This window comes from Dipteris shenzhenensis, chromosome 30, assembly GCF_047967505.1.
Source record: "Dipteris shenzhenensis isolate YYH24624 ecotype China chromosome 30, Dip_SZ_1.0, whole genome shotgun sequence".
NCBI lineage: Eukaryota > Viridiplantae > Streptophyta > Polypodiopsida > Gleicheniales > Dipteridaceae > Dipteris > Dipteris shenzhenensis.
This window is the reverse complement of record NC_141625.1, coordinates 37,669,703-37,697,210: the sequence shown is the minus strand read 5'-3', so window position 1 is coordinate 37,697,210 and position 27,508 is coordinate 37,669,703. Positions and strand designations below refer to the sequence as shown.

The 27,508-nt window shown below is 40.8% G+C and overlaps 1 long non-coding RNA gene and 1 pseudogene across 1 annotated transcript; one reads left to right on the top strand and one right to left on the bottom strand.

Annotated features, from left to right (window-relative positions):
* Positions 1–4,599: 4,599 nt before the first annotated feature.
* Positions 4,600–26,347, top strand: LOC147882071 (uncharacterized). Its single transcript, XR_015543971.1, has 3 exons — positions 4,600–4,665; positions 4,777–4,904; positions 25,727–26,347. It is a non-coding gene; the product is annotated as an uncharacterized LOC147882071 (long non-coding RNA).
* On the bottom strand, positions 4,988–6,214 carry LOC147882072 (ABC transporter B family member 19 pseudogene; annotated as a pseudogene).
* Positions 26,348–27,508: the final 1,161 nt, after the last annotated feature.

The following is a 27,508-nucleotide window of genomic DNA, read 5'->3' as shown; positions in this document are numbered from 1 at the left end:
TACATGATGGGAGGTGGAATGTAGAGATGGAGACATCAAGGGAAGAGAGTCAAGCTTTATTTGAAAGGAAGGATGGGGGGAAATCAAAGTACTAGCTAGGTGGCTTTACAAGAATGAGCGTGTCACATCAAGGAATAGCCCCCTCCTTTTATAGCCAAGAGAGGGGGTCTCTCCCAATAAATGCATCCTGCCACATGCATGGTGTGTGTGGAAGAGTCTCCCATGTGGGCTAGGTGGGTACGCACTCTCAATTGTGTGCGACAACCCTTTGCCTCATTTTTCCACATAAATCAAACCCCATATCCCAAGTCTAAGATACTCCCTTGGACTCCTCCCAATTTTATAATTCGTTCAAACATCTAGGAGGACAAGTGGAGGGTTGACACAAGAAGTCTTGCCACCTCATCCTACTTTCCCAATTATTTAACTTGCATACTTTGACTATCTACACCCCCCCCACATGGGCCTATCCTACATGGAGGGAATAATCCAATATAATATCCATCTCCACCTATTTTATATTACTTCTCCCATGGTCCTTGGGCCATGGCTCACTAGATGCAGGCATGGGGTCGCCTAGGTGGAGGGGTGGCACAAGGAGGAACCATGCCACCTTACCAATGTATAATATAACTACCATGGATTATGTACAACACACCTTATGGGTCCTCTTACGTGGAAGGGTGGCACATGGTCATGCCCTACCACCTCAACCCTGGGCCCTATGCACACCATATTTTATTATACTATTGCCACATATACAAGCACACACATATATTTATGCCTTTTACCTTGGTCAAATTTATTCATAACAACATTCAATCTCTCAATCACTCTCTCACACTCTCAAAGATCGCAATGCCTCAGCGGAAGGCAAGGGAGCTCTAATACCATGACAAAATATGAAGAGGGGAGAGGAGAAGAGTGGAGAAGAGAGAGGGCATAGCTAGAGAGCACACCACAAATGACTAACAGTACACTAGATTTAGTTAAAAATTTAGAATATATACAAACCCATTTAGGGTTAGGGTTAGGGCATATAACCCTTTCCTTTATAGCACTCTATTGGGTTAGTGCTATGCACATATGGTCACATGATGGTGCTATGCACATATGATCACATGATGATGGTGCTATGCACATATGATCACATGATGTTGAGCGTGAACTCTCAACACTAGTAGATGATCAATAGAGCTAAGGCATAGAATAAAATCCCGAGAAGATTCTTGCCACAGAGAGAAACGGATACTGCAACTTGGACTTACATACTTAAACCCCAATTAAAAGACAACAAGACATCACTAAGGCCTCTCAAAAATCTACTGATAACAAGACAATGAAATCCAAAAGGAAAAGGAAATTTCCAGCTTTAATTGAAACACGATCATATATATAAAATCCATGACCACCATCTCTAGCTATCAGGGCAACAAACCACATTCATCAATTATTAGATATAGAAGTACACCTTAGAATAACATAATAGACTTTCATAACAATAGACACCTAAACCAACGAATTGTAGAGCTAACCATAAACTAAAACAAGCATAATCATAAAGCCCCAAATTTATAGGCATACAAAAACCAATCATTAGTTACTTAGACATAAAATCCTAGTTTAAATTATTAGACAAGAATTTTCAAAAACCGTACTCTTACAAAGCAAAGGAAATTAGTCAACCTTGTTGGAAAGAAATAGAACCTCCACACAAAACCCACATATAGTTAGCTAATGAATTGACTCTAAAATCAACAAAGCAAAATAATTTTTTGTATACTAAAATGACCCCCGTAGAAAGAAACGGGAGCACAACAAGACTTTTCATTCCCGCAAATAATCTCCATACAAGAACCACTAAGAACTGAGACAAGGAATCGACTTTGGAAATCCATCTAAAAAAGAAAGAGTTAGTATTAGGGTACGGGTACCATTTTAAAGGACATAGCTCCTCATTTTGGTCTATCTCAATTAACACAAACTCATGCAATAAAATTTGTTTATCCTTGAGTTCACCATTATTTTCAACAATTAGGCATCGTCATTGAGGACTTATAGCCTATATTGGTTGCAATTTTGCATAGAGGTAGCTTCACCATTATTGACTACCATGACCATACATTCAGTTGCATGACCTCATTCAAAGAGGAAGCGTTGCATGATGGTGAGAGCAACGTTCAAGAGAAGGCAAGGAATCTCCCAAGTGGGAAGAGAGTAGTGGGAGAGGATGAAGATGTTGAAATGGAAGATAGAAAACCATAGAAACATGATTCTAGCTCAGGTGATGAGGATGGTAGCTCTACATACTAGTGAGAAACAACTTGTAAAATGCATGTGAAAATATAAGGGGATGACATGTTGCAAAGAGCCATAAAGGTTCCGCTTCTCATAAGGGAAGGGTGCAATGAGGAAGCAACCCATGGGGTTGTAATCAAAGGGAAAGGGCACATTATAGAGGTACAAAGATAGAAACAAAACCCAAAAGGGGACCCAGGGCCCTTTTTGAAGGAGAGGGAAGTGGACAAGGTGGGTTAAGCAAGAACATAGACCTTATAGTAGTAGTGAGCCTACATCTCAAACCTCCATGATTAGTCTAGAGGTTACACCTACTCATCATTGGGAGTGTAGGCATTGGTAGTCGTGCTATTAGTATGTAGAGGCAAATGTTAGTGTTAGGTCACAGATAGAGGTTGAGAAGAGTGTAGAATAGATGGACTTCCTCGTAAAACAAAATTGGAAGTAAAAGCAATCATTTATTTGGTTCTCATTGATGTGTACAAATGTTATTGATGACTTTGTGGGTATATTTTTACAATAAGGTGTAAGTGTACCGCCTCTCCAAGAGAATAGTAATTTATTCATGTATTAGGATCAAAATTACTCAATGGATATCTATAGTATTTGGTTAATTATTTCGAACTATTTCAAGCAGTTTTTTATTTTGAAAGATAGCTTAGAAAATCATAACAATATTGTATTCATCATTTTTTACTTTTCTTTGGGGTGATTTTGAAATTAGAAACACGTTGAATAGAGTGTTATCTTCTTGTTATTTATTGTAACTACAGTATGGTTTCCCTAGAAAATTCACCTTCAAAGATTTCCATTCCTCATTTTTGCTAGTTTTTTTTTCAAAAATTTGCAAGGGATGTTATTTACACATAAATGTGAGAACGGCATGAATCACTTGTTTGAGAAAAGTGTTGTTATAGTTATAGTGTTATAGTAGTACATTTTTATATCTTGTTATAGTCACATTTTCATATCTTGTATAGTCACATTAGAAGACGAATTGGAATGTCTTTTGTACCTAGGTAAGGGAACATCACTAAACACATAAGATTATTGCCATTTACTTTTATAGTAAATGATTTATTTGTATAGTAAACAAAAATTACCTGAAAACTACATCAACATTACTACATTATCTCATTGCACTGTCTTATGATATGAGAGTAGCCTGTTGTCAATAGGAGTTCCTAATGTTAATTCCCACTACCATAACTTGTGTGCATTAAACACTAAAAACTAGCATAAACATGAAAACAAAAGATCACTTTGCATTGCTAATTCCCATTACCATAAGGATTTGTGTGCATTAGAAGACTACCATTATGGTTGGATATTATAAATTGCCATTACATTACGTGCAAATGCATTAAATGACTAGCATACCATTCACATGAAAACTTAAGAACATTATTCCAGTGCTTTTACTTATTAATATTACCATGATTATTTGTCTCGACATTCACATGACAATATTAGATCATTATTGCATGGCATAACTTCTCTACATTACAACAATAATAAATATACCTGTGTTTACCACTATGTTTACCACATAACATTCCTACAAAATGGTACCAATCATTAAATAGGTTAAGGTAATGAGATAAGATTGATACGTATTGAGCAAAAGAAATAGATGTTTGTTTTCATTTTCATCGCATCGTGATCTTGTGAAATGGTCTATTAGGGGGATTTTTATACATAGATGATTGCCAAATTTAATTGCATACATAATCACACATCCTTTTAAAATGAATTATGTGCCTTGTCCTATGTTGTATCCTTTTAAAGATTGCAAAAAAATTCTTTAAGCTCGCGTGTAATCTTAAAATGTTTGTACTAGTACAATGTTCTTGAAATGGTGAGTTTTTCTATATAAAATCTTGTGCTATAGTGTATCTTAATAAAATTTGCAAGTGCATGAGTGGCAACCATTTTGTCCTTGTTCGTTTGCTTGGACCTCCACAAGGCATGATGATCTTGTTCAACCAAGTTTTTAAAGGAGGAAGACCAACCATCCTTCGAGCATAACCAACTTCTTGAAGGGGAAGGCAAACCGTCCTTCTAATGCTCAAAGGAGAGCACAGGGTGGACTTTGTAGGTGCCATGGCAAAATGAAATTTGAAATATATGATTTATGCCTCTCTTTAGTTCGGGAGAAGGGCAAGAGAGAGAAAATAATGAAAAAAGAAGTGATACAATGGAAACAGTGCCCGTCAAAAATGATCTAAAAGAGTCTTAACTAGAAGGATGAATTCTAAACAAAATGAAATTCTAAGCTACATTGCAAAATTTGATCTGTAAACAAAAGGGTGATGAGACGACTATGGTTTCAGACAAGTGATGGTTTCAATCAGATGTTCTTTGCAGGTTGGTGTTGTTTCAATCAGATGTACTTCATCGTTTATATGATGCAAGATTTGGATACGTTCCCTCCACACTGATCAATTCATCATGGGTTCCTTGCTATGTACTTTGCAGATTGGTGTTGTTTCAATCAGATGTACTTTGCAGGTTGGTGTGTTCATCGTTTATATGATGCAAGATTTGCATATGATCCCTCCATTCTGATCAATTCATCATGGGTTCCTTGCTATGTACTTTCGCAGGTTGGTGTTGTTTCAATCAGATGTACTTTGCATGTTGATCTGTTCATCGTTTATATGATGCAAGATTTGCAGATGTACTTTGCATGTTGATCTGTTCATCGTTTATATGATGCAAGATTTGCATATGTTCCCTCCACTCTGATCAATTCATCATGGGTTCCTTGCTGCACCATTCGCCCACCTTGTAGCACAACAATCACATCTGCATCCCTTATCGTTGACAAACGATGAGCTACCACCACAGTAGTACAGTTTCCTTGCATCATCCTGTCTAGAGCCTGCTGAACCACCCTCTCGGAGACTATGTCAAGAGCACTCGTTGCCTCATCCAACAACAGAACTCTTGGGTTCTTAATCAACGCTCGAGCTATGGCAATCCTCTGCTTTTGTCCCCCAGATAGCTGTGCCCCTTTCTCTCCAACTTGTGTGTCATACCCCTTCGGCAGACCAGAGATAAATTCATGAGCAGAGGCTGCTTTTGCAGCTTCTACTACTTCACTTTCTGATGCATCATCTTTCCCGTACAGAATATTATCTCTAATTGAAGTTGCGAACAAAACAGGTTCTTGCTGCACTAGACCAATTTGTCTACGTAGCCAATGCAATTGGATGCATCGGAGGTCAATGTCATCGAGTAAGACACGACCACTCGTAGGATCATAAAATCTCTCGATGAGAGAAATGATGGTACTTTTTCCTGAACCGCTTGGCCCTACTAAGGCTACAGTCTTGTTGGCGTTGATTTTCAAGCTTACATCTGACAAAACCATTGCTGTAGGTCGAGAGGAATAAGAAAAGCTGACATTTTCCAAATCGATGCTCCCAGTTAGTTGCTCAAGTTTTCTCCCAATCGGATCTTCAGGGTCAATTTTAGTCTTATACTGTATGAGTTTGAAAAGATCTGATGCAGCAGTAAGGCCTCTGGATATATCAGGAAGAACTTCCAGAGCTTCGGCCAGAAAATATCCAGTCCATGCCAGAATTTGGAAGACCTTCAAAGGCTTTATATAGGATAAATGATGTCGTGCTACAAGGACTGAAATATACCAGATACCAAATACATTGGCTGAAAACAATGCGAATTGTGAAAGGCCAAAGCTAACACCAGCCTTTTGTGCATTGATAATAGTTTCTTTCAAAGGCTCATCCAGTCCCTTTTTGAACTTCTTCAAGGTATGCTCTTCAGCAGAAAATGCAGCGACAGTGCGAACATTTGATATACCTTCACCAGCGATGCTGCTTGCTTTGTGATGGAGCTTGTTTAGATCTCCTACAAATCCGCCTTTGCAAAACTTTTTCTGGACAGTCATAATCAGAATTTACTTTAGACTAGTAGGTTGATTAAAAATGCATAATTTATACCGTTGCGCTTGTCATACCAACTTACTCTTGAAAATAATCAAAACGGTCAGCCAAGAACAACCAGAATTTCCTTGAGACTAATGAGAGGAATCAAAAGTAAATTTCACCTTTGTTACAAATGCTTCCTTTCTCTAGAAATCCCTACCCTTGTACACATTTACCTCGTTTCATTTTCTTTCCATTGCTTGTTAATTATTGCGTGGTTTTTCTCCTTCATGTTTAACATTGTTATCAGTTTAGTTCCTCTATATAATTCTTTTGTGACAAGGGCGCCAGGCAAAATCGTCTCAGTTGTGCATGCGAATGATCCAGCTTGAGTGTAACCAAATGTGCTCTTGCTCTTGCTGAGCAAGAGCACATCTCTGCAAGAGCATATTTCAGCAAGAGCACGCCTCTTTACTTGGATACACTCAAGCTACAGTTGCATTTGGAACATTCCTAAGCACAATTGCTGCAGGGATTTGGCGACTTCATACGGCTAGGCTTCTCCAAGTAGCACTTTACTATTTTCCCCAAGTATGCCAAGAAGGAAGTTGTAGCTGTTATATGCACAATTAAGGACATGATTTGACATTCTACTATCTAGGATTCACCTGAACATCATGCCTCCCTTCCCAACATAGATTCACTCATTCAAGGTGCTTGAGGCTACCTAAGCAAATGCTGAATAAGCTCATCTAGACATGGGCAAGCTTTATTGGGAATGCTTTTTTCAACCCTCTCCAAATGGCTGCATCTTCACTCATAAATCAAGAAAGATCTTTGCACATGCTTATTGCAAGAACAGTGGCTATTAAACTATTTCATCAGGGAGTGTTAAATACCTTGTCATAAGTACTTCTTTTCTTTTGCAAGAAAAGAACTTCTATTAACTATGAGAGACCCTCCCTAAGAAACTCAAAGGAGCTCAATAGAGGTCATGTCTCTCATATAGCAATTGAGGCCCGTAAAGGGAAAGCCACGCTACCAATCCCCAAGTCATATAGAAAGGAGAGTTTGTAAAGATGCTTAATAGCTGAGCGATTACTTCCAAATAATCTGTGCTTGTCTACAGTCCCATAGGCAATGCTGGATGGAGTCCTTAGCAAAGAAGCAACGAGTACAAGCAGAATCTACGCCGAACATCTACGTCCACTGGTTCACTGCTAGAAAGCGAAAAGAAAAGAGTGATCTTTCTATTCCTAAGGGATTTTCAAAGTCGCTTCCAAAAGTATTTCTGCAAGTCAACAAAAATGTGAAAGTTATCCCAATGAGGCACTCTGATGGGCCTTCAGCCACTTAGGCTGAGCTGAAATTTCCTGGCATTACTCACAATTTATCAAAAGAAGGAGAGGCTCTTCTCTCGATGCCTTGCATCAATCCATTCCCGGTCCTCGTGATCCCACTGCAAATACTGAATTGGGATGCCTCAAAAAATCCAAAGTCTCCAAGAGCCCAAGGGAATGTGATCTGGGTTAGGTCTAGATACCAACTTGAATCCAAGAAACTACGTCCTGCATGATCTACCACCCTGGTAGAATGAAAGGGAAAATGCATGAGTATATCCTCCGAGGATCTTGACAACCTGGCCCTCGATTGAACATCAAAGACCAAGGCATCCCTATCTGCACGTGAAATTCCTATGACCTGAAGTGGGATTCCTGATCTTGTGAAGGCTCCTAGCCAAGTAGCAAGAGAATGGTATCTATCACCTTGGAGGATCTAATCCATCATCTATCTGTTAAATCCTCCCTGCACTTTCTCTAAGGTGCTTATGAAGGACAAATTGATGTAATGGGATCTAGAGTCCTAAGGTCTAAGGTTGTGAGTGTGTGAACACATGGTGTGCCTGGATAGGTGTCAATAGGTGTGATTGAGTGAATCTAGGTGTGTGGTGTGTGATTGAGAGAATCATGGAACCGATTGAGAGATTTGTGGATCTAGATGCTCTACTGAGCTCACATATGATGTCACTACTGGATGTAACTGGAGCCTATATATTGGGCCTATCTCTCTTGAATAAACAATCTCTTTTGCCTCACTTGCTGAATCCTTTTTGCAACTCCAACATGTGGTATCAGACTATTGGTCCACTCTCCTTGAGACCTCCTTGAGTGCCATGTCATCATCTTCTTCACCATGAAGGTTTTTGAAGCTTTTCTAATTCTTCTTCCCACGAAATTTCCAAGTGCTTGTTCTCCTTCATCTCTGAACCATTGCACCTGCCCTTTCAGCTGTAGTTTCCCCTAGTTAGGGCGCACTTCCAGCTAGGAGGAATTGAAGAAATAAGGCGTCTACAGCCCGTGCTGCTCCTCGCTCCATTCTGCGCCATTTCTTCAAATTGAGCCTGCTGGAGCCATCATTGCTCAAATGCTCTGAGCTGCTGCTGGGTGACCTTCTTAGAAAGTTGCTGATGAATTTTGAAGGCCAATGGTCCACTATCTGAGGCGTACTGATGAAAGAAAAACCAATCGGGATTGAAGCTCTTGGCTATGGCGACCTAACGCATTTCTTTACCCAAGCTTGGTTGTAGGTCTTCTCTATCAATACACCTTTTATTGCGCACCAAATGCCCTCAAAGAGCTGCTCTCTATCACCTCAATTTTGGCCTCCAAGATCTTTTATGAAGCTTAAGCATTTTTGGCAGTTTTGACTAAGTTTGACTATATGTGTTGATTGCATCTCAGTCAAACTGTTCTTTGACTGTCAGCATTGGAAGGTTGAATGCATTTTTCATCTTTTATGTTGAGGATTGAGGTTATGGTACTTTGAAGTGGATTTCAAGTCATACTATCATGCCGACTAGTTGACTAGTTGACTAGTGTGGATTGACCATGACAAGAGCTTACATGAAGAAAGAGTATATCATGACGTGCATGATGGTTTCAACATTTTTCATGATGTATGAAATGAGCTTGTATTTGATTGACTATACCTTGCCAGACAATTATGACCACCTCTTGAACAAGAGTAGACACTGCCCTTGCATGACAAGTGGTAAGACCCTCTTCAGTCCATATAATTCACAAAATGGTCTTAAAGCTTGGACACTCAAAGAAGGTGAAGGACTACAAGGATCTTGTATTGCAGAATATGGACAAAATACATTAAAGAGTGTGGAGAAGGACAAAGAGCAAAGGAGTTACAAGATTGGCTACACCAAGAACCTCTCCAATGACAATGAACCTCACACTATGGTAGCTTGGAAGAGAAGGAGGAAAAGGACAAGACATGCCATCAAAGGGGGGTATTTTCCCACATCTTCAATTTAGAATTTTTGTGTGTGTGGTCAATAAGGGTTCTTTGCCTTGGGATGTCCCCCTCAAATGATTGTTAGTCTTATGTGTTACCTTGTTGGATCTAAGGGTATTCCCATGCATAGCCATTGTCTATCTCCCAATTGTAAACCAACAAACCAAAGTCAGAGTGAGATCATGTTGAGATGAGGATGCTCAAATTAGTCTACTGTTGATGCAACTAGAGTGAGTACCAGGTTGTGGATCATGTGTGTTGCCACTAGAGGTGGGTAAGCCATGAAGTTTCCCATGGACTACTGTTAGGGTTGAGGTCATCAATTTGTGGAGGGAAATGAAGAACAAATTGATGTAATGGGATCTAAAGTCCTAAGGTCTAAGGTTGTGAGTGTGTGAACACATGGTGTGCCTGGATAGGTGTCAGTAGGTGTGATTGAGTGAATCTAGGTGTGTGGTGTGTGATTGAGAGAATCATGGAATTGATTGAGAGATTTGTGGATCTAGAGGTCATCAATTTGTGGGGGGGAATGAAGGACAAATTGATGTAATGGGATCTAGAGTCCTAAGGTCTAAGGTTGTGAGTGTGTGAACACATGGTGTGCCTGGATAGGTGTCAGTAGGTGTGATTGAGTGAATCTAGGTGTGTGGTGTGCGATTGAGAGATTTGTGGATCTAGATGCTCTACTGAGCTCACATACGACGTCACTACTGGATGTAACTGGAGCCTATATATTGGGCCTATCTCTCTTGAATAAACAATCTCTTTTGCCTCACTTGTCGAATCATTTTTGCAACTCCAACAGCTTACTTATTGGAATTGTCGATCTCTTGGAAATCTTCTCAGAACCTCATCGAGAAAGTAGGACCTCTCTCCCATCTAGACCATTGTATGTAAGAAGAAAAACCCAAAGGTCTACCATGCTCATCGGTGTATGTTGTCATTCCACATGATTGGGTGCCTACGAATATTTTCTTGAGAGGTAGGGGGTACTCTTGAAGCTCGCCCTCTTTGGTTGGTATCATAGACCATGTTTGGTCTCCATGAACTCTCTCTCTCTCTCTCTCTCTAAATGGGGATACAAATTGGTAAGATGCGAGAGGAAATGACCCGCATGGTTGATGCCAAAACCAGCCACCATACATTGATGATCAAGGAACTAGAAATGCAGATTGCCAAGCTCAAGGATGAAAATGAACTATTGAAAGCTTGCACCCACTTGAAGAAGGGGAGATCCAACTGCCTCTTAATGAGGAGCTGAATACGCTGAAAACAGAAAATGAAAAGCTAAAGAAAGAGATGGCTGCCCTACATATGACAATCCAAGGAAACATGAGGAGTTTTCTAAACAAATAGACAAAGGGAATGTTGAGATGAAAGCATGGAAAGAAGTGGTCAGTAAGGGCAATGCAGCCCCAACAAAGAAAGTTGATCTCAGATGAGAGAAGAAAAGTAAAGCACTAATTGTTTTCGTCAGAGGCCTCACAGTTGGGAATACTGCAATGGCTGATGCTGAAGCTTTAATCATTAAGATGGGAGTCAATCTTACCTTCAAGGCATCTTGGAGGGTAGGAAAGGATGATACACCAACAAGAACTATGATTGTTAGATTTCGGACAATAGCAGACTGGTCTACCTTCATGAGTATGAGGGCAGCTCTGAAGGGGACTAGAACCTACTTGGATGATGATCTTACACTCTTACAACAAGAGCATAGAAGGGAGGGGATGATTCGAGTGATGGCTGCGAGGTAGGAAGGAAAATGGGCTGTGTACCAAGATGGCAAGGTAATCATTCGAGAAAAGGCAGAAAGAGGTGGATGAGACACATATAGTGCATGACGATGTCGGTCCTTTGAGACAGAGACACATGGCAGATTGAATATGGCTGTTCGGAACTGTAATGGCACCCTCTGGTCCAATCTAGGTGGCTTTTCAGAGACATACAGGTAGAGACATTATCTTCTACACCGAGACACATGAGAGCCCAGAGAGAGGGCTGCCCACAGTGATAGGATATATATGGGAGTCAAATCATAGGAGAGAATTGATGAGAGATAGTGGGGTACGAGGCTCTGGAGGCGTGGCTGTCCTTTTCAAAAAACACTTGAGACCACTCACATTAGTAGTACGGAGAGAGGAGCATGCACGATCTTCATTGTGGTATGCTACTTCCCCCAGACACATCATCATATGCCCATGAGGACACCATAGAGGGACACAACCCATTTGAGACGATACATGATGACATCATAGAGTTCTAGACACCCCTCCTTCTGGGAGACTTCAATGCAAGGACAGGAGATAAACAAGTGGGCCTACTAGACTTTGCATATGAGAGAGATCCCCACCTGGCTTCAGAGCTAGATGCAACAGAGCTTGGGATCGTGAGACATTTTGCACAGATGCCTTACATGTGACAGCATACGTGCGATTTTTACTTGAGTTAGGAGCAGTTCATGATTTCATAATCTACAATGGCCTTCAGAGATGGCCATCATCTGGAGTTGACCACTCATATCTGGCCGTTCGTATCTTTGCTACTACGTCAGTCACAGAGAGAGCTCTTGCCACGCCTTCTCGTACCCAGATCCACTTTGATTGTGCCCTCGACCTAGTATTGTGAGTCACTTAGCTAGAGAGCTTCCGACCCTATTGGGAGATGATATAGACCTCGCCCACGCTTTGGACACCCTTGCCTCAGTAGTACAGGATGCCGTTGCCAGATCCTTCCCTACGACTCGATTCACATGGGCCCGAGATGGGAGGATGCCTCAAAACTCTTGGTTTGACGACGAGTGCAGGGAGGCGCGAGCCCACCTCACACGGGAGCGAGCCTTGGGTCAGTTGACATCATCTAAGGCACAAGAGATCTTCCAACGGTTGACACGCTGCAAGAGATGGGCCTTCCTCACACACAGGATGGATGAGATCATCAGATCTTTTCGAGGAGGAGACTTGACCACTGGATGGGGGCTTCTTCTGGAGGGGAAGACACCCATTTCCATCACCGATTTGGGATTGTGGCACATTTATGCATGCTCCTTATATGATGTTCTGATGCCTGATGCAGCCACCACTGGACATGTCCTCTATGCCCAGGCCCACTTACCTGTCACTTGTTCACCACATAGAATGTACGGGCTGCGCTACGCCGGTTACATAACTGGAAAGCACAAGATCATGAGGGCTTTCAGTACAATGCTACCATCCATTCATCATTCAACAGGTTGGTAACCATCTCATCTATCAATTCAGGGTGCTTTCGATAGTCCACCATTGCTGCATCCAGTTTAGGGCTTTTCTTCCTCTTTGTAATACAACTCCAAAGGATTTACAAGTTGTTGAATTAAAGGGCCGCCACCCTTATTTAAGAAGTAAATCAAGTATGGATTCAAGACTTGAATGCTGGTGCCTTCTAGCATGGTCAAGCCATAGTGCAACACTACACCATGAAAGACTTTTGTAAGTGGATATCCAATTGATGTCAAACTTGCAAAGAGGGAATCCCTTTGTGCGTCTGACACGAATAGGACCAACATTGATCTTTTCTTGTCTCCCAAAGGGCCTTGTATGATAAAACTTTATAAGGTCAACTATCCCCGCCACCCCAAATCCTTTGCCCCAGCCCACTGAGGCTTGTATGAGTCTACTTTTTTGTGCACTTTGTCCCATAGGCCCGCGAGGCCTCCCGCGGACGTTAATACATCTTTCTTTCTTTCTCTCTCTCTTTCTCTCTCCTCTCTCTCTCTCTCTCACACACACACACACACACAATCATTCCAACCTATGCATGTAGGCTTTATTGCTAAGCCTTACATCGTATGGGCCTTAATAGTCATCCATGATTCTTCAATTTATAGTCCCGTTTATAGCTATACTCTTATTTCATTGGGATGTGAAAACTCTCCCAAAACTTGAAAAGATGAAAACTTAAAGTGAGCTTCAAGAAATGGCATGAGTACATCTTTTACATCTATTCATGAAATATAATCTATACACATTCATTTCTAGCTAAGCCTCCATGCTCTTGGCTGTTTAGAATCACAATCAACTAGGACTCACCATCCTAGCCTACGAAACCTCTTCCTAGCATGTGGCTTGTGCAGCCCATCACAAGCTGAAGACTCACGTGTGTTTCAGGGTACTTTGATGGTTCAGCTCATGAATCTCTACTGTTTACATGCTGTCCTTTCCTTCTACATTCATCTGCTGCCATTTCTACATTAATAGGGTGTGCTTCAGTGAACTTCCAAGAATTGACCTAGAATTTTGGGAAATCTGCTAACGATTTGGCAAATCTATGCTCCAAAGTCTGTTTTTCCTGCATACATGGAAGCACCCAAGCTTAGCCCTATACCATGTTTGAGGTTGATCAGATGCGATTTTGCCCGAATTTCTACTCTGAAATTGGATTCAGCAGGTGCGTTTTTGGCTTCTAGCAGTTGTGGTTGCACTGAAATTTGGGGCTTCCAAGTTTTCCCTGCATATATGGAGTGGCCCGAGCTGATTACACCTCTGTACTCCTGAGATTGCCTCGAGTCTGTTCCAACAGGTGCAACTTTAGGGTTTTCTCAGCCTACAGATTACCTAATTTGGGGCTTTTCAGTTCTATGGCATATGTTTCTCTTTGCTATCTTGTCTAGATCCAAATTGCAGCAATCGTTGGTAATTGAGCCCCAAAACTCAGAAGTATGGCAAACTACTGTGCTTCTGCCACGTGGTAGTGAACTTGCTTACTCTGGCAATGGCTGTCAAACAGTGTTTCCACAGAGTTCCCTGGGTCTTCAATATGTTTTAAGGGAGCAACTGAGCCTCCTGCACTGATATTCGAGGGGGACATCATGAACCTGTTGCCATCTTGAAGGTGAATTATTTGAAAATAGGATGATGGTTGTGACAGTTTGCAAACACACTCTGCTCTACACCCCTAGCACTCCCACCATTGCCAGCAATGAGAATTCAGAGCCTGAAGGAGGATTTATGTCTGAGGGAAGTATCTCAGATTAAACAAGGATTCAATTTTGGATACAGCCTGCCTGGCTTCTTTTGGTGAAGTTGAGTGTCTTGTTGGGGAATGCCAAGACTCCAAGACTGGGATAAGCACACCCAGCATGAACTGATGTGTTGTGTTGTTAAGTCTTGACAGAATTCAACTGCAGGTTGGTGTGCCAAGTCAAGTCCAAGCAATTGTCAGTCCTGACTCCAATTCTAAGCTCTATAGGGTTCCATGATAGGTCATGGCTGAGTGTTGCATCAGACTACCATAGGATCAATCTAGCCTTTGGTTTAGAAAGTCTCTCAGTTGTTGAAGGCGCTAGAAATAGTGTTACTCCTTGATCCTTCAGTTGGACAAAAGTATTTATTCCATCACATGGAAGGAGAAAATGCCTCAAATAGGTGTTGTTACTCCTTGTAATGGATGTTTTACTTTCCAAGGTGTGTTTTTTCTGCTTCATACAACAGTTACCAGGACCTGCAAACACATGCAGCAATTTGTTGTGATAGGTCTCCCTAGACAGGGGATTGAAGGAACAAGGATCTACTTAGTAGTACTCAGTAAAACACTAACAGAACTCACGCCTATCTCTAGACATAAGGCATCAAGCAATGTGCCTCATTCTCTTACTAAAGAGGATTCTAGGGATGCTGGAAGTGTGTGCACTGGGAAGGCATTTATAGGAAAGACAAGGCTTTTGTTGCTACTTCTAAGTTGAATATTCAGCTGGCCTTACACAATCCTGTTTTAGATGCTCTAAATGCTGATGCTGTGCCAACTATTGCAAGATCATGGCAGCATATAGAGGATAGTGAATGTCGGTTCATGATGCAGCTATGGAAGCATATGTGATGCTCATGTCACTGCAGGAGATGCGTGCACAGCATTAGGGAACTCTTCTGTGTTCCGTTTGAGTTATGGTTGGTTTTCCTTTATGTTTTTTAGTTTTCAATTGCTGAGCTTTCAGAATTGACTCACAGTGTGAGACAGTGGTTGGTACTACCCATGCAACTGTACATGTGCCTTTATTGTCCAGACTTCTATGCAGCACATCTGGTGGGACAGAAAGATCAATGGAGGCAGGTGGATGTGAGACATTATCTTAAGGTGCCTTATAAAAATATATGGTATCGTGATGAGCCAGAAGATATAGATCCAAAGAAATTGGAGACTCCAAAGGGTGCATCACTGCTTTCCACAGATCAGGTTAGGAGGAACTGCCTCGCATGGATGAGGAAGGCCATATTCAGTACATTCCTGAGAGGATCATTGGATTCAGAGACCACATCCTCAAAAACGAATCCTACATTGAGTAACATCAAATGGAGAGGATTACCAGATGATGAGTCCTCTTGGCAGCTATCTTCCATAGTGGAACAATACCCCTACTTGCTCAGCTGATGTTGGGACCTGTTATGATCATTTTTAGCTATGTGGAGCTGCTGAGACTTGGCCTACTCTACCTACTGTTCCACCACCAACAATGCTGCTATACCAGTGGAGCACTTTGGACAGTTGTGCTGTAGTGATTACTCACTTACACACCTGCTATGACCAGATTGAGTTCTCTCTTGCTACTATGGTTGTATTCCCTTGTTACAAATCCCTTTTGCAACTTTGAGGGCAAATTTTCTTTTGGGCAGGGTGGAGTGTAACAAAGGTGAAATTTCCTTGGTACTTTTTAGTTTAGGCAGCCTTTAAATGGCTTGTAAATAAGAAGTACTTTAAGTAGGGGAAGCCTAAAGTTGCCAAGTGGCATCCTAGGTTGGCTATCTCATAAGCATATGTGTATTTTGTCCTGGCCTATACCTATAAAAGGGATCCCTTGCTGTACCTTGTACTCATCTTTCACATCTATTCATGAAATGCATCTATACACATTCATTTCTAGCTGAACCTCCATGCTCTTGGCTGTTTTGAATCATAACTAGCCTAGAAACCCTCTTCCTAGCTTGTGGCTTGTGCAGCCCATCACAAGCTGAAGACTCACGTGTGTTTCCAAGTACTTTGATGATTAAGCTCATGAATTTCTACTGTTTACATGCTGTCCTTTCCTTCTACATTCATCTGCTGCCATTTCTACATTGCTAGGCTGTTAAACTAGACCTAAACTAGCTGGCTGTAGGCTAAACTAATTACAGCATTATAGGAAGAATAGAAAGCGAGAGAATGTAGAGAAGGTGTCGAGACAGATTGAGAAAGTGAAAAAATAGCGGAAAGGAGTGGGAGGAAGGGGGAGATAACAGAAGGAAGGGATGAGAGAAAAGAAAGAAAGAAAGAAAGAAATATTAACGTCTTCAGAAGCCCTTGCGGGTCTGTGAGACAAAGCACACACATCAAAAGGGTAAACACCAAACATCAGTTATAGACTGACAGTCTCTTGGGAGTGCATATAACCACTTCCAAAGTATTATAGATAAGCTACATTATACTAGGTGAGATAGTCAGCCTGTATTACATCAGTTTAAGACTGAGAGTCCTTGGGTTTGGATTTAAAATCTTTGATAAGTGCTTTTCCATCTCTGTAGACAGCTCATTTCCCTTCTTTGCGAGCGTCCTTCACTTTGTTCAATTCTATGGACTTCATCTTGAGCTGAATTGGGGTGAGCTCCTTTGATATCCATACTGTGGTGCCTCTCATCTTATTTGTTTGCATGAGAATCTTGATTCTTGCTTTCCTGTCATTGAGTACCACTTTAGCTTGTGTCCCGAGAGAGAGAGAGAGGGAGAGAGTTTAACGTTTTCGGGAGGCTTCACGGGCCTCAGGGACACAGTACAACAAATTAAAAGTAACTCATACAAGCCACAGAGGGCTGAAGCAAAGGGCACGCCAAGGAGGGAGGTAGGAAGTTGGAGGAGTACCACACAATGTGGGAGATATGGCTTATATAACCCTTCACATCTTATCCTTTTCAGCCCTCTCAACTCCTGTTTTTCCCCTAGGGCTACCCCTAATTAGGCCTGTTTTCCTTCTTTTATTACAGCCATCTTCCCAATTTGCCCACAAAACTTCATGCTGTGGCTGTCATACAGGGGTGCCAAGAACAGCAAAGTGCTAACAATGTATACCTCGTTATGTACTCCCTCTTTGAAACCCACATTGTGCTTGGGCTTGTAGAGGATATGGCCCTAGGCTTTCTTCCTGCCACATGGTATCAAAGCTTCATATTTTCTTTCCTGAGATAGGGAGGTTCAGTTCAGCGGCAGCCACTGTTTTATGGTACAGACAAGATCCAAAAGGGACACCATAGGGCACTAGCGACAAGTCCAACATTGGTGGAGAGGAAGGACCTGCTTCCCAAGCCTTGCCACCATAGAATCCCACCGTGGCTGCAAAGGCCTTGATGGCAATTTCTGCCATGGCAGCCATGATGCAGACCATGGTGCAGATGCAGCAATTATAGTAAGAGAGTCTCTTTGCTCGCTTGCTCTAGGAGATGTGGGATGATCGTGAGTAGGCCTCCAGAGAGCGCACAAGAGCAGCTCAGGAGGCAAAAGAAGAAGGCTTGAGAAGGCAGGGAAGTTATAGAGCGCACCGCTCAAGAGGAGAAGGGAAGGGAACTGACATCTCCCATTTCTCTACTCCGCCAATAGGGAGATGAGGTAAGGGAGAGAGTTCCGCAGCCCGTCAAAGCTTCATTTCTGGTATGATGGTAAGACCGAACCTTTAGTGTTGATTTCTTGGCTCAACCAATTTGAAAGCTATTTTATGGTTGTGCCTACGAAAGAAAACGAGAGGTGTATTCTCGCATCAATGCACACTTATAGGCGAGGCGGTCACCTGGTGGCACAAGTGACAGAAGGATCACTATGATATAGATGAGGAGGCACCTCATTATGGGTGGGGGGAATTCATGAAAGGTAAGGACACGGTTCTTGCCCATCTCAATACCTGGACAGATTGTAGAGTGAGTCCTTTGAGAACCAGGGGGATACCGGGACGATGAACCATTACGCCAATAGGTTTACTCATGTTTCCATACAATTGTAGTAGGAGGAACACCAGAAGATGGGTAAGTTTCTCCATGGGTCACGTGTAGGTATCCGGTGGTATATCAAAGTTTCAGGCCACAAGTTCATATGGCTCGAGTCAGGACACTCCAGCTGGAAGTATTACTACAGCAAGACCATTGCTATTTTAATCAGGCATTGGCCATCCAACCAGGGTTGGCTATACTAGGCAGCCCCTTTTTTTCTCATTCTTCATCGTCCATTTAGGGTTGTTCTAGGGTAGAAATTTCTCAGCCAGTAGTACAGGATCAATAGCAGATAAGGAGGGCCAGGCAGCAACAGATCTGTCCCTCATCCACGATCTTTACAGGATAATCTATAGGTGCCGGCTTGGGACAGAAGCAGCAGCGGTCTGCATTAGAGCAGCCCCTGAGTTCGCAGTTCCTACGGTTCAATTCCCTCCATACAATACTCCTTCATTCTTTTGCAGTGAGGTTTAGTCCCTTCATACAATACTTAGTCATTCCGTTATTATAGTTGTATTCAGCCCTATTGGGCAGACATTATTTCAGTTATTCTTTTCCTCTTCGGAGGCCCCTTATAATGCTGCTCCCTCAGATTTTCACACTCACTCCACAGTTCCACTTGTGTTTTTAAGTGCATTATTCTCTCAAATAGTAGTGAGGAGGAGAGAGAGTGAGCTAGGCTTTCTCCTTCCTACGTTGCCATACAGGTAGTGATGCCACTTTCTGAAAACATGTAGGATTGCCAATATCCATTGGCATTGAATTTTTTGCTTGCTATTATTTTGCGCTTGCATCCTCTTTGTTTCCTCTACTTTCGGATACTTGAAGGTCATATAGAGATTGGCAAATGTAGGAGTATGAAATACTATGGGTCTTTGAAGCGTCGCTTTTTATCCATGGGTTCTTCTTTTGAAAGGTTGAGCTGCAATTGCTACGATGGTGCCATCATAGAACTTCGTATGGCATCGTTGAGTATATGAACCCGATTTTGAAGCACTTTCAGTTGATACTCTTGCTGTAACCCAATAATAAACATATAACGTTGTTGCTCTGATAAAAAACTACACACTTTGGCTATCATCTGCTTGGATTCCTGAACATAATTATCTAGCCTTTTTTTCATCTTTGTTTTGGAAAGCCTTCAATAATTTTCAAAAGCATTCGTAGATACAAATGCCACCTAAACAAACTTATCGAACTCAGCCCAAGTCATAGGCTTTAGAGTTAGGTCTCCCTTCTAGGTATATGCCTTGCCTTGTAAGTGCAGCTGCAGTGTGCACCTGCAAAAGTCATCAATCCTCTAGGAAATTATACTTACTGCAATAAGTATGCCACTTAGCTAGCCATGCATCCACATAATGCTCTTACTTCTCCTCTTCTCCAAAATATGACTTTGGCTGAAAAGGATGAGTAGATGTCGTAGCGGTAGAAAGGTGATTATACAAGACTTGTACGTTGCATCTGCAAATTCTGAATAGCTTGGCATCCACATAATGCTCTTACGCCTCCTTTGGTCCAAAATATGACTTTGGCTGAAAAGGAGGATGAGTAGACGTCGTAGCAGTAGAAAGGTGATTATGCAAGACTTGTACATTGCATCTGCAAATTCTGAATAGCTTGGTAGAAGAATTCTATATTCTTGTGTGAAAGCAATAGGAGTGCTAGCAGTGAAGTGGGTTCCACAATGGGTATAATGGGAATAGAAACACTAACTCCAGCTGAAACAGTGCCAGCTACCATCGTGTGAGTAATTTGGGTATTATTTCTAGAAGGTTTCATGGTAGAAACAGAAGAGAGAGGGCTGGTTTACGATTTTCTGGAGCTTGTGGCCTTTTACAACCTCACACTCATCCAATTTGATAACGAATACTAACTTTCCTTCAGAATCTGAAAAGATTAAAAGATTTAAATAAAAATTCCAGCTCTCTAAACAATATAATTTTAACATACCCCATCATGTTGTAAAAATCCACCATTGCAGCTTGGACCCTACGTACATCCAAAAAAACATTATTATGCTGTGTGTACCCAAAGGTTCTTGGTCCTTGCTTTGCCCCTTTGGTAGTTGGTCCTCCTTTCTTTTTCCTATGTTGGACATTTGTCTTGTTTGTGCCTTCCAACGTCATGCTTTCTGAGATGTGTATAAATCCACCCAACAAATCTTGAACAACAGCATTTGTTTCTTTCCTTGCATTTCTAACGTATACTGGTCTCGGCAATAGAGGATTTTTAATGCCTTGACCTCGAAGTGCATTTACCAAGACATTATACACAGCCAAGTACCCTTGCCGAACAACTAAGGCCAGCAGCATCACATGCATGGACAACTTTCGATGGATCTACAAGATTCTCTAAATGAGTTGCAACCTCTTGTAATATTTCATGTCGCAATACACGCTGACGAGGGTCCCTAAGAATAGAAATGAATTCTTTCTTCTTAACTACACTCTTTACGGCACAAAGTTTGCCAAAGGAATTTCTTCCAATAACCTCCTCCATAAAATTTCTACAAAAATCATGATAACGTTAGAAAAACAAATGACTGATTTGTAAGTAATGCTTCATAATTACAAAATAGTCCAAATATACATACCTTGTAGCTTTCACCCTGCGTTTCCTTGCTCCACCACCATATGCCAAGCTCTCCATTGGTTGCACGGGCCTGATCCTATGCTTGTAACCTAGAGGGATTCTTTTTATTCTTTCTAATCTCCTAGTCAATGTAGCAAGCTCTTGTTGGATACACCAAGCCTTTTTCAATAGTTTTTCTTCTCATCTATTAATCTTGTGATTGTCTCTTGTGACCTCTCTTTTGCAATTTCGGAGTCAACAAGTTTTTTTTGTTCTTGGGTTAGTTGTTCTTGGAGGTTGTGCATGGTATCTCTAAGTATCTTTGTCTCTCCTTCCATTCTCAACAAGTGAACCTTCGCAAAGTGTGCTTCAACATTGGAGTGGCCGATGCATTTACAATATCCTAGTAAGCCTTGAAGACCATCGCCTACGTATTGAATCAAACTCGTCACATTTTCAAACAAAGGTGGAGCACCTGTCAAAGGATCCACTCGATAGAGTCCATCAACACTCCATAAGTCGACATGCTTTGTTCCTTGTTATCGTAATTGATCTAGTATATCTTTGCTGGCAACCTTGTGGCCATAACATTGACGAGTTGTGGCATACTTTGGTGCAACTTCGATGTGCAAGGTGCTTTTTTGTGGCTTGTTGGCGCAATCTTCCAATGGAGCCATGAGAGGGATTTAGAAATAAGGCCTTGGATCAGTTCAAAGAATGGAATAGCATCAATGGAAACACGTTTGGGACAATGAAAAGATATAATAGGATCAATGGAAGCAAGTTTGGGACAAAATGATGAGATTTGGGTGTTGCAAAGTGCGTACGATAGAAGGAGTATGAATGTGGGATAGGAAGATAATTGCAGTGAGAAGGAGTAGGATTTAGATATTGAAAAGTGATTTGGGTGCATAGGCATGGTTTGGGGGAAAGTTTTGAAGAGTTTTGGGCCATTTTAGGCACTTTTGAAAAATTTCAAATTTTTGGGCTAGGGTGTACCCGCGAGATACTTTTTGGGAATGTGGACCACCTAAAGGTTGTAAAGAGAGTTAACTTTTTGAGAGTGGGGGGGCCCTCCAACTGGGAGAGGGAGGTGCACTTTTGGGGATCACCAAGGACCTAGGGAGATATACTTTTTTGTCCCGGTATTAGTTCTTAATCGATTTTGCTAATCCACTAGTGCCTTATGAGGCCCTTTTTGTGTCCAAAATTCCCCTTATGCTTTTCCTTCATCACCATGTTTCCAATGCTGCTCGACATTTACGCATGACTTATGGAAAAAATAAAGAAGATACACATGCCCAATCATGCAAATTATATCTTCCACATGAAAAATTTTGGTTGCATACTTTCTGCAAGTACCAAGTTGTGTTCCATTGGGTCAGCATAGCACAACATTAAAATGTATCAACCCAATTAAATGCATAGTAGGTATATGGTTGGAAGACATTGACATCTATTAAAATGCAAGGCTTCAAAAGTTTAAATGGAGAAAAACTTGGTAAGATGCTTGTATGAAATATCTTCTATATGCAAACCAAGCTTTTGTTCCATTTGGATAATGGACTTCACCTTGCGTTTGATGCATCCCAATTGAGTGCTTGATGCATCCCAATTGCGTGAGCTTCATAAGTTTAAATGGATAAAAACTTGGTAAGATTCTTGATTCTATTAACTTGCCTTGCAATTTAACTTTTTTAAATACTATATATTGTGCTATGTTGACCCAAATGAACTCAACTTGATACCTACAAAAAGTAGTGCAACCCAAATTTTCATGTGGTTTACATATAATTTGCATGATTGGGCATGCGTATCTTCTTTATTTTTTCCATAAGTGATGCATAAAAGTTTAAAAACATGCATGGATGGGATATTACAATATTAGTATGTTTCCAATGGGCACCATACTTTGAAAAGGCCTTACTGTGAGCAATATCCATGTGATTCCAAGTCTTGAAGTGGTTCAAATTTCATTTGCATGATGCAAGTTGGTCATAGATATTTCCTTTATTTAAAAATAAAATAAAATGCGGGTTTATATTATCAAGTCCAAAAGATAGACAAACGTTTTTACATCAAAATGTTCCTACCCCTACACGGGGGGAAATAATGCTATGAGCTGAGACATCTATCCCACAAAAAAACCCCGTAGAAAAAGCGTACTAGAGAAGGCGATTTGATAGGTTGAACAGGGCACCCGGAAGCTCGAAAAAGGCCAAAAAGCCACGCAAAAAAATCATACTAGAGAAGGCGATTTGACAGGTTGGCCCCCTGGCCAACCTATAAAATCCCCTTCCCTAGTATACTTTTTTTGCGGAGGGGGCCAACCTGTCAAATTGCCTTCTCTCGTATGCTTTTTTCCTAGGGCTTTTTTGGCCTTTTTCGGGCCTTCAGGTGCCCGTTTTTAGTGTTTCAAATGTCATTCTGGGGGTTTTGGCCTGCCCCAGACGCACCAATGATGTGAGAAGTACCAAAATTTGCACTGTGCACTAGATATAATAAAGGAGCTCAAGTGCCTCATTGAATGCAAACTTGACAATATTTCTTTTTTCTTTCTTTTTTGTATTTTTTCAACGTTACGTTGGCCCTTCTTTGATTGGTGGAGGGATATTTTTCTTCTGGGCTAAAAGGCCCCAAAACGAGTTTCCTTTTTTTCTAATGTTCTCCACGCTATACCGAAGGATGAACCAGCTGAATTACTTGTCAGCCTTCATAGATCAGCTTGACGACCTGTCCTTTTTGGGGCCTTCGGGTGCCCGTTTTCAGTGTTTCAAATGTCGTTTTGGGGGTTTTGGCCTGCTCAGCCATGTCAGAAGTACCAAATTTTGTACCGTGCGTCAATGGAGTTATGTCATCTTTTAGTGTTTTAGAGGAAAGCAAAATGAAGAAATTGTGAATTTCTCTCAAGGCCCCAAAATCAGCTCTCCTTTTTCCTAATGCAACTTTGATAAAATTTGTGTCCGGGATATGTATGTAAGGGCACGAGCGCTTGCACTTCTAGGTTTTTTCCAACAGTTCTTTGGCTGGACACTACACGGACTGAATGGATTGTTCCCTTGGCATCATACTTTAGCTGTGGCACTCTCCGAGTCAGCATGTGAAATTGTTCATTTGAAAGGGGGTGGGCTTGGTGAGGCTTTTTGCTGTCCAATGGAGGTGGCAATTTCTTGAGCTTGTGTGGGTAGCACACTTTGCATCGCCAGCGATCTCTTCTGTGGAGAATGGGAAGGAGTAATCGGTGTAGTAGCAGGGATGGGAGAGAAAGAGACAGGGGCAGCACCCTAATTGGGGGCGAGTGGTTGCGTTCCTTGAGGAGCCGAGTTTCTTTCCTCTTGACCTAGCGTCTTCTCTCTTTCATTCGCTTCTTTCTCCACAAGATCTCATAGTTGAGCCAGCACCTTATACTCTTCTTTGGCCAAGTCATCCTCTTTCTAGATGAACACCTGTATCTGCGTCTGGGCTGTGAGGATTTTCTGCTGAATATCACTTCGTTCCTTATTGCATACATAGATTTAGAAAGAAATCAATATTTCATTTTCTATTAAGTACATCATAATAAGTGTTTAAAAATTTGCATCGGTTGGATATTACCATGCGTGTGCACGTATGTGTGTGTGTGTGTTTTGGGGGAGAGGATGGGGTGTAAAATACTTTGAAAAGGCCTTAATGTGAGCAATATCCATGTGCTCCCAAATTTATATGTGGTTCAAATATCATTTTCATGGTTGGGCATGCTTACTTCTTATTTTTTTCCATACATCATGCATAATTGTTAAAAAAACATGCATGGAGGTTATATTCCTAACAAGTTGTGTTCCATTTAACAAGGGATCAAAATTGGTAGGACTCTTGGTTGAAATATTTGACAAAGTGCAGATCATACTTAGCCTAATCTATCACTCAATGAGCATAAAGATCACGGAGGATCAAACCATAGAAGAAAATCCATGAGAGAGACACATAGTAGGCAATACTCAATCTATTCCAAATGTGTGTGTGTACTCAACAATATATGATAGGTCTCTTATATAGAGAGTGCCCTTTGAATAGTCAACACTAAGTATGGGATCCTCTGATCCACATCTCTCTTTGTGGATATCCTTGATCCACATCTCCACATCATGTAGTCCACATCCTAGGGTGGCTACTTTGATTCTTTCCTATACCATACCTTAGTCTCTAATCTATGTGCTCATGGCACAATATCTCAACACCTCCCCTTGGTGCCATGATCCATTGGCTACTGCAAGGTGGTCAGATGTGAGTTTACATTTCATCACCTTCCCTTAGTGCATACCTTGCTACATAAGTTGGTCAAGTGTGGGTATTACAAGATCAAATCCTCTGCTGGATGCTTACATGGCTACTCTCAGGTGGTCAAGTTTGATTTACAAACATATGGACTAAAGGTGGCAAGGTTGTTGCTTCTCAATGCTTGATGTCGATGGCGTTCTCTTCTTTGCTTGATGTAGCTTGATGCATGAGGCTTTGTTCTACCATGTGCCTTAACGCTTTTTGTGTGGATGCCATGTTATGGGCTATGGTCATCTCATGCACTTGTGCTTTTGGCATGTTTTTTGCATTCATACATTGATTTGTCATTTGTTGCAAAGGTCTTACCAATTGATTTCTTTCAATATTGGTAGTGTCTAATTGCCAATAATGATTTTGATGTGACAGGTGCGTAGAGCTTGAAAAGACAATGGCATTTCCTTTTTGGAGCGTGTCCAAATTCTTCCTGGATTACAAGTTACGCCTTGTCGAAGTTTTTCTGAAGAAGAGGGCTTTTGATGATGTGGCACAGGGATTCATATGCATAATTCAAACTGTGCTTGCCAAGGGCTATGAACTTAGATGGCACTTAACTAATCTTACCCTTAACCATGGATATTGCTAGTGAGGTAACTTAACCATGGTGTGGGTTTAGGATATCAGAACTTGATGATGATATTGATGATGGAAATGATAGTGGATTTTGAATGTCTTGTTGTTTTTGGATTTATGGTTGTAGGTTTAGGGTGGGATGAGAATTTTATATTGTGATTAGCAAAATTTGGAGCACCATTGTTTTGTTCTTGCTCTCAATACCATCTCAAGCACAACACACATGCACGAAGAGAAAATAACACCATGCTGCCTTGATAGATGGTAGCATGGTGTTGTCTCGTTGTGCACTACAATTTAGTATAATGATGATGCTGATAGCAAAGGGAAGATGATGATGCTCCATGGGATTCATGTACGACATGTGCAATGCATCGAGGAAGTAGCTCCTTCATAATGCGAACACTTTTCATTCCGATGTTTGGATTTAATTTAAAATTTTAATGTTTAGGATTTATGGAACCCTTGGGAGGTTTACCTCAAAGCTGTATACCACGTGAATTCAAAAGGAGGGATACTTTAATTCACATTTTACAATAACAGGAGGGGTTTTAAAATTCAACCTTAGAAAAAATCCTGTTGATTCATAGGTAAAGAGGAGTGGGTTTATTGGGGGAGAAATTTTTAGTTGAGGGATTTTTTAAATACCTCTTGAATGCACGTGATACATAGGGTTTCTCAATAGTGCACCCCCTGAGATGAAACCCTAATGTTTAGGATATAATGTGATGGGTTAAGGGTATTTGATATGCTTTAAATTCCAATTGATGCATAAGTTTAGGTTTTAAGTATTAGAATGAGATGCAAATGGTCTACTTTGGACTTTATTTGCATTCCTTAAGTAACCAAGCAACTCTTTCAGCAAGTCAATATTTAATTGATTATAAATCTCCTCAAATGCATTAATCTATTAATATATTAGCAATTAAAAATGATTATGATCATTGGATGCATAAATGATTAGAATATGGCCATTGGATTAGACTTGTTTAATGTAGATTAGAATATGGTCATTGGATTAGATTTGTTTAATGGGTCAAGTGTTAATTGACCATAGCCTTCCTAAAATGCTTTATGATGAAATAATGTTTTGATACTATTCCTTAGTTAAGCAAGCAACGTTTTCAATAGAACAAGAATTAATTGATCATAGCTTTCCCCAAATGGATCATTATGAAATATTCTATTCATGCATTAACAATGCAAAATGATTATGAACATTTGATGCTTAAATGATTATGAACATTTGATGCTTAAATGATTAGACTATGACCATTAGATTATATTGTTCAATGTAGAAAAGTCCAATAGTGAATTACATACAATGATTATGGCCTATGGTGCCAACAATCCAAGAATTCCACTAGATCATATAGTTGAAATTTCTTGTCTCTAAAAGTAAAATGTAAATTTCATGAGCAACGACATAAAGTATAGAATTGCTATGATAGCCATCCAATGAGAAAAATAAATCCCTAAGCACATAAATAAGGTACACATCATAGTATAATAATTAATCCCTAAGCATATAAATAAGGTACTATTAACTAGAAAAGAAATCAATGCATGAGGCTAGAC